Source organism: Crocodylus porosus, unplaced genomic scaffold, assembly GCF_001723895.1.
Source record: "Crocodylus porosus isolate Cpor-Errol unplaced genomic scaffold, CroPor_comp1, whole genome shotgun sequence".
In the NCBI taxonomy this organism is placed as follows: domain Eukaryota; kingdom Metazoa; phylum Chordata; order Crocodylia; family Crocodylidae; genus Crocodylus; species Crocodylus porosus.
The window spans coordinates 37138480-37146976 of record NW_017728912.1 but is presented as its reverse complement, the minus strand read 5'-3'; positions in this window follow the sequence as shown (position 1 = coordinate 37146976).

Genomic DNA, 8497 nt, shown 5'->3' with positions numbered 1-8497 from the left:
TTGTAGAATGGCAATCCCACATTATGTTTTACTGAAAGTTCAAAACCAAAAAAGATCATCAAAGGGGAAAAAAAGAGAGACTTCCCAAGCAAGGCTAGTCAGATTTGTCACTGATAACATCCGCTCTACTGAATCTCCTGTGCTCATGATTCACTACGACTGTAAACAGAAATATATTTGAGGCAGTCTTTTAAGTGCAATGAGCTATAGAACTGAAAAAAAATAATTTATTTGGGGTAATTTTATGGCATTGTTTTAGTTGTAAACAGCCAGTGGTCTTGAGCCAAGATCAGAAATTTACTTATTTCTCACACTTTTTGATTCCTATCCAAAATAGTAAAGCAAAAACTTTTTCGTGGTAAATTGGCTAGGTTGATATAGTTGGGGACGGTCCTGCTTTGGGCAGGGGTTGGATCAGTTGACCTATGGAATTCACTTCCAAGTCTAATTTTCTGTGATTCTATTATTCTATAAGTGTTTGACCTGACTGTTTAATGTTAATGGAAAATAATTTTTGTTCTGCTTCTTGATTACTCTGACACAGGGCAAAGCAGACACTGTTGAGCTGGTAGCAGGTAGAAGACTGGGCATTGTCTTATTGCAGTAATACTGAGGTCCACATTAAAGGACTTGTTACACATTGCACTTTGAACTGTGCAAATGTTGATCAGTGTTAGTGCTAGCTCGAGTTTGAAGCAGTCACACCTTAAGGCTACAAACTGTTTCTGCCTGTCCCCCACTTGCTCAGAAGTGTCCTGCCACTACAGGGCTGGCAAGCAAGGGTCAGACCAGGAGCTACAGCTGTGAATTGCCACTAAAGGGCTGGTGAGCCAGGACAGGTTTCCATTCCTGTTGTAGGTGGAGGTGTTATAGAGATGGGTTGGAAGGGGACAGGAACATGAAGCTGGGATGCAGAGGGTTAATGGAATGGGGTTAGGTAATGAAATGGGAGATGGAAAGGAAATGGGGATGGGGGAAGGGAGATGAAATGAAGGAAATCGGCCACTGAGGAATAAAATAAAAAGTGGAAAAAAAGAATTTAAAAAGAAATAAAAAGGAAGTAAATTGAAGAAGGTCTCATGTTTAAATAAATTGGGATTGGGTGTGGTGTGTGCTGATCATGCTTCCCAGGGAGGTTGGGAGCAGTTAAGAAAGGCACTTTTAAAGGAGCTACTGCCCCTACCCTGGAAACAAAGCCCCAGCTCATGGGGACACAATCTGGCCCCCTACCTTGTTCCCCCCCACCTCCTAGGACCCACTCCTAGACCTATACATGTCCTGCTACCTGGTTAGGTGGCATATGGTCTGCAGGCTATTTGAATGGGGTTGCACCTATGGAGGTGAGAAGGTCACAACCCTGGGGGCAGGAACAAGAGTTGGCTTGGTTCCAGAACTCCCTCCTGCCCCAGGGCAGCAGAGTTCAGGGGGTGGAAAGTTTGTCCATGCAGAAAACAGGGTGAGGAGGGAACACTGCATCTTGGGATGCTGGAGGACTGCAACCTGGGCAGCTCATCTGTGTGAAGTGGCCACATCGTAGTGGAGCATGAGCTAAGTAACACTGATCAGAGATAACCCTGACCTGCAGTGGCATAACTTTAAACAGCCTAAAGTGCACTTAAAACTAGTTTCAGGTGTTAGCGTGTGGACAATCCAGGGGTTAAGAGCTCCAGGAGCCACCTAAAACTAATGTGTAGAAAGGCCCTCATTTCTGTGCAGATAAGCAATGACATGTTTTCTAAGGACCCTCCTTCTTTCATATAGATCTGAAGCAGCCATACACTGTGGCCAGGCACCACCATGTGGCACATTTAATTGACTGCATCCTTCTACTCCTGCAGTAGCGACAGCAATAGTTTAGCAGCATACTAAGAACACTTTCACCTTTTACATCAAACTATAGATTATTTAGATGTAACACAATCAATTATTAACAATACTTGGTGTTTATTTACATATCTCCAATAATATTATGGAGGCTTTACAGCCAGGGAGGAAGAGAAGATCTCTATACCTGACAACAGCCAAATAAAGTAAAGAGGTAGAGAAGAGAATCAAGACGAACAGTATGGTTGAAAGGTCAGGATAGCCACATGTTTGGTTATCCCCATGATTTTTGCAAAGATTATGTTTATTGAAGCTTTTGCACACCTTCTAAAGGAAAAAGGAAGGAAAAGGGAAAGTAATAAGTAGAAAATTGTGGGGGACGGGACTAGGGAGGAGTATAAGAGTATTGCTCAGAAATGCAGAGATGAAATCAGAAAGGCCAAAGTGCAACTGGAGTTGCAGCTAGCAAGGGATATGAAGGATAACAAGAAGGGATTCTACAAGTATGTCACCAACAAAAGGAAGATCAGGGTTTACTAAATGCAAGAAAAAAACCTAATGATAGATGAGTGGAAAAAGCTGAAGTCCTCGATGCCTTTTTTCACCTCAGTCTTCATAGACAAGGTCAGTTCCCAGACTACAGCATCTGGCAGCACAGTTTGGGGGGAAGGGGTAAGCAGCTAACAGTGGCGAAAGAACAGGTTAGGGGCTATTTAGGAAAGCTGGATGTGTACAAGTCCATGGAACCAGACAGAATGTACTTAATAGAAAACTGACTGGACCTTTGGGTTCACGGGGTAATAGTCAATGGCTCAATGTCTAGTTGTCAGCTGGTATCAAGTGGAGTGCCCCAGGGGTTGGTCCTAGGGCCAGTTTTGTTCAATATCTTCATCAAAGACTGGAAGATGTGATGGAATTCACCCTCAGCAAATTTGCAGATGATACCAATCTGCAGGGAGACAGATACACTGGAGAGTAGGGCTAGAATTGAGAGAGACCTTGAAAAATTGGATGATTGGACCAAAAGAAATTTCATGGGATTCAATAAGGAGAACATTGGACAGAACAATCCCATGCACCAGTACGGGCTTGGGGTTGACTGTCCAAGCAGCATCTCTGCAGAAAGGGACCTTGGGGTTACAGCAAACAATAAGTGGAATATGAGCCAACAGTGTTACAAAGAAGTCTTGTTGTGAAGAAAGCTAACAGCATACTGGGCTGCATTAATGGGAGCATTGCCAGCAGATCAAGGGAAGTGATTATTCCCCTTTATTTGGTGAGGCCACATCTGCAGTACCTTGTCCATTTTAACACCTCCCCCCCAACACAGAAAGCATGTAGACAAATTGGAGAAAGGCCAGTGGAGGGCAACAAAAGTGGTGAGGGGGCTGGGGCACATGACTTCCGAGGAGAGGCTGAGGAGCTGGGCTTATTTAGTCTAAAGACAGAGGGGATTTAATACCAGCCTTCAACTACCTGAAGGGTGTTTCCAAAGAGGATGGAGCTAAATTGTTCTCAGTGATGGCAGATGATAGAACAAGGAGCAGTGGTGTTAAGTTGCAGGCAGTGAAGTTTAGGTTAGATATTAGGAAGAATTTCTCATGAGGAGGGTAGTAAAACACGGTAACAGGTTACCCAGAGAGGTGGTGGAATCTCCATCCCTGGAGGTTTTTAAGACCCGGCTAGACAAAGCCTTGGCTGGGATGATATAGTTGGGGACAGTCCTACTTTAACCAGGGAGTTTGATCATTAGATGACCTACAGAGGTTCCTTCCAACCCTAATTTTCTATGATTCTACCTTTTTCCCCTATGTCAGTGAGAGGAGGCTGTGTGGACTGGGGTTTAAAAGCTCCTTGAATAGGACTTCCCTGACCAAAAAGATTCAGGCCAGGTCAAGGAGTCAGGAGAGCCAGCCCAGAAGAAGGCCCTGAGACAGGAGAAATAGAAGAGGGTAAGTCAGCCAGATTTTTTTTTTTCATTCCTGGGGGAAAAAAATTGACAACAACTATAAATTTCACTTTTTAAGGGGGAAAAAAGCCTAAAAATGTTTAGTTTAAATATAGAATTTTTTTTTTTTTTTTTGCCAGAACTGGAAATCTTTTTGCAAAAATGTCATTTAATCAGAAATCATTTTCCATCTAAAAACATATTCACGGAAGATTTTCAATCAATTGATTGTGCAAAGAGTTAAGTGATGCAGTTCCCACAAATTCAAATTGCTACTCAGTATTCCTGATGGCCACTCCACATATCCAAGTATGTAAGGCCTCCGGAGCCTGACAGCAAAAATACCCTAGCATTTTTGGCATTTTAGGCAGGAGGTGTAGGGAGGGTCTGAGTGCCAGAGAGCAGGAAGGGTAAGGGAGGTAAGGGGGAAGTTTATTTGTTTGTTTTTCATTAAACATGGAGAGCTAAATGTAGATGGTACAGGTACAGCCCCCAAAACAATTAATACTTAGACACAGCATGGCAGGGCTACATTCTGGGATCACTTGAAATGAGGAGATAAGTGAAAGATTCTCAGCCTATTAAATATAGGGCTGTCATCCACATACATCAGTGAAAGCCACCAGAGGCCACTGTAGCTCAATGACTGAGAAAGAGCTACTGCTCTTTACCTGTATGTATATGGGTGGCTCAGGAAGGCAGACTCTATACTCTGATTTCCCTTACAAAACCTGAATTTTCACATAACAGCTTCCTAAAATACAGTTTTGATGGATGAAAGAATGTGATCAGAGACTGTTATGAAGCTGCTCTTGAAGATATTGTATCCATGTCATTTGACATTAGATTGAGTTATTTTATTGCCTAATAGTCCCTGCTCTTTTCTTTCCACTGAATACCCAATAGGAATGGGGAACTATACTGAGTTGTGGGCCATGTCTACACTAGAACTGTTGCTAGCACCATTAATAGCAAAATTAGGAGCCCCAGCACACACACAGATCTCCCATAGCCTTTACCTTCTTAAGCAAGTGGTCTTATATGCCTGCTGAGAACTGGTCTGCTCATCGTCATTCTTAAAAAGGTGGAGTTGTTCCAAAGCCCCTTCTACATTAGGACCTTACTGTTGTAAAACAGCTGACTCCAGAGGGCCTTACAAGACCTTTAGTATTTGGAAAAGTCAGGCTCCCAGACCCTCCTTCCCCCTCTGACTGATTTACAAAGGCAAGAGACAGAGGAGCAATAAGGCAAGGGCAGAAAAAGAAAGCAGAGGAACAACTCCACCTGCTGATACCAGGAATCAGAAATCATCTTTCCATATGATTGCCCTCTGACAGGATCATGGCAACAGGTATCCAAGATTAAATGAGGAAATGGTAGGCTGTGCTGCAATTAAGCTTAGTTCCTGTAATTACAGGTACTACCTTACTGCATATTAGTGCCAACACATGCTTGTTTGGTGATGATAATGCTCAGCAGATTAATTCTACTGCACATTAGCACAGATTTAGCACAGATTTTGCCCACCACACTAACGCACAGTAGAATTAGTCTACTGCGCTGGAAGTGTCACATGTAGATGCACCCTGTGAGATGTAAGAGGGATGTGACTAGTGCATGGATCACTGTGAAGAAGAAATGATCTGTGCCTGGGTTACAACCCTCTTGGAATAAGTGGGGAAGCTAGTGGTCAAAATACGATTACACTTTCACCTGGATCAATGCAGCTGCACACTGACCCTTTTATTACAGTTTGTGATGACTCCCTTAAGAATGGGATTGGGCCAGTAAGTCTTTTTGTGTGGTCCTTGCTTTTAACCTTTAAATGAATTCATTTGAAATAAAATGTATCTGAGTGTAGAGGAAAGAGATAAGACACTATTCTGGAGTTCCCACCCAGAGAACTGGAGTCTTGGTGCTGCTGCTGGAGCTAGCAATTAGTATCCAAAATATACACATCCAAACGTGTTCAAAAGGCTATTCAAAAGGCCCTTGTGAAGCAGCTAGTATTTGCTTTAGATTCAGATTTGGCTGATTCAGGGGACAGTGATTCGATTTGGTGATTCGAATCACTGCCCCAAATGGATTCAGCCAAATCTGATTTGGAGACTTGGCTACTGCCGAATCTCCGAATCTCCAAATCTCCCAAGCCCGGCCCATCTCGCACCCCAGCTCCCAGCACTTTGGAAAAAAAAGCCCTGACTCACTGGATGCTGCCAGGCGGGGGGAGATCCCTGCTGCCCCCCACTGCTCCATGCTGCACAGGGGGCTCTGCACAAGCCCCCCGACTTCCTCCCCTGGTCCTCTAGCCCCCTCATGGTTGCCCTGCCTGTCACTGTTCCAGCCCTTTAAGAAAAAAAAAATCCAAAAAACCCCTGCACTCACTTTTCCTGCTGCTGGGGGGAAAACCTCACTGCCCCCCACTGCCCTGCACCATGTGGGGGGCTCTATACAAGCCCCCCAAAGCCGGTGCAGGAGTGGCAAGTCCTGGGGCTTTTCTCCACTTTTTTTTCTTAAAGGGCTGGAGCTGGCCTGGGCAGGACATCCATGGGGCGACTGGGGGAGCAAGGGCGAGGGGCTTGTGGCAGAGCCCACCATGGAGGGGGGGGGAGCAGGGATCGCCCCCCCCCCCGGCAGCACCCAGTGAGTGGGGCTTTTTTTATAAAGGGCCAGGAGCTGGGATGGGTGGGACAGCCATGGGGGAACTGGGGGAGTGGGTGGTGGTCGGGGTGGCTGTGGGAGCAGGCAGGGGATGGGGCCTGGCAGGGGTCCCCCCATGGTCCCCTCCCCTCTTCCCCACCCACTACTTACCAGCTCCAAATCCAGCTGCAGCTCCCTGCTGCAGCCACCGGGGACTGTCCAAATCATCAAAACTCTCCAAATCTTTTCCAAAAATTCAGAGAGCTTTGAATCGATTCAGACCTTTTAATTGGTCCCCTGATTCAGTTCGGTTTTGGGGATCCAGCCACCGAATTGGGCCAAATCTCCTCCAAATCAAATCACCACCCGAAGCTTTGCACAGCTCTAGAGGTTATATCACAAAGAAGCCTCAGGCCTGCAAGGGGCCTTGCTCACTTTCAGGTTGTAAGGTTTTATTTATTTATGTTGTTTGTCCTTTATTTCAGTTAACTATAATATCCTGCATAGCCAGTATATGAAAGGCTGAGATAACTAGTGTATCTTCTTGCCCCAAACCTACAGAAGTATTGGCTGTCAGGTAAATACAATACAGCACAGCAACAGATGCAAAATGTAGGCAATCACCACCAGTGATGTGAAGCATATACATAAAATACTATCATCCACAGCACTGTTGTCTGCTTTCTGCATTAGCTGAACTGGTTCCTTCACTGTGCTGACAAACACTGGTGTCCATTTAGTTGATCAGCTAAAGAAAGCCAGGGTGTTACTCGTGATGTCTTAGCACTATCAGTTGCAATCCAGGTCCATCCTGCCTCTGTGCACATTTCATCATAAAACTTCTCAAAAATAACTTCTTCTTCCCTTGCTTGTCCCATCTGAATGGGTCACTGTTCCAGATCCTGGCTCTCCACCAGCTTTGGTCATACACGTCTTCTTCTTCCAATTCCTTCTCTCTAATGTCCCCCTCCATTATCTCTCTCCATCTCATCTTTGATCTTCCTCTCCCCACTCTCTCTGGTAGTGCCATTCTAGTAATCTCTTTTCCCATGTGTTCTTCCAGACTCCTTTGAACATGCCCATACCATGTTAGTGTTCCCTCTTGTAGTTTCTTAGAGGACTCTACTACTATCACTGATCTTCTAATGTGAGTATTCCTCACTTTTTCCATCTTCATCACTTTGCACATCCATCAGAGCATTTTCATCTCTATCACATTCAGTTTCCTTTCTTTCGTGTTCTTCAGGGGGCATGTCTCTGCTCTGTACAATAGTGCTGGATGCACAAATCTTGTAAACTTTCCCCTTCAGCTTTACTGATACTGTCCTGTTGCATAATATTCCTATCACCAGTTTCTAGTTTGTCCACCCTGCTGTTATTCGAGAGTTCAATTCTTCATCTAACTCTGCTTTCCACTGAACAGTTCATCCCAGATACTTGAACTTGTCATGTTTTTGAATATGTTTCTCATTGATTATCACATTTCTGCCATCGGGTGCCTCAGAAAAATCACAGCGCATATATTCCATTTTGGATTGACTAATTTTCATTCCTCTTCCCTCTAGCGCTTCTCTCCATTCATCCAATCCAGTTTGCACTTCCTCTAGACTCTCAGTGCAAATGACTACGTTGTCTACAAACATCATATTCCGGGGTGGTCTCCTTCTTATTTGTTCAATAAACATATCTATCATGACCACAAACAGAAATGGGCTCAAAGCTGACCCCTGATGTATGCCCACCTTCTCCTGAACTGCCCCTCACTTTAATTGTACATTTCTAAAGCATGTCCTTGATGGTTCTGACATATTTCTCTGGGACCTGCTTAACTCTCAGGCACTCCCATATTGCCTCCCTGGGTAAATAACAGGGACTTTAAATCTTGGATATTATAAGGTACAAAAGTAGCAGACATAGAGGTAGCTGGGACTTGGATGATTTATGGTGTTAAGATATATTAGTTTAAAGAAGATTTTGGGCAATGTGGGGCCCCAGCAGGACACTTTAGGAAATTTGGCCATCTTACCAGATGACAAAGCCAACATATTTAACGATTTCTTTGCCTCCATTTTCCTAAGCAGGGAC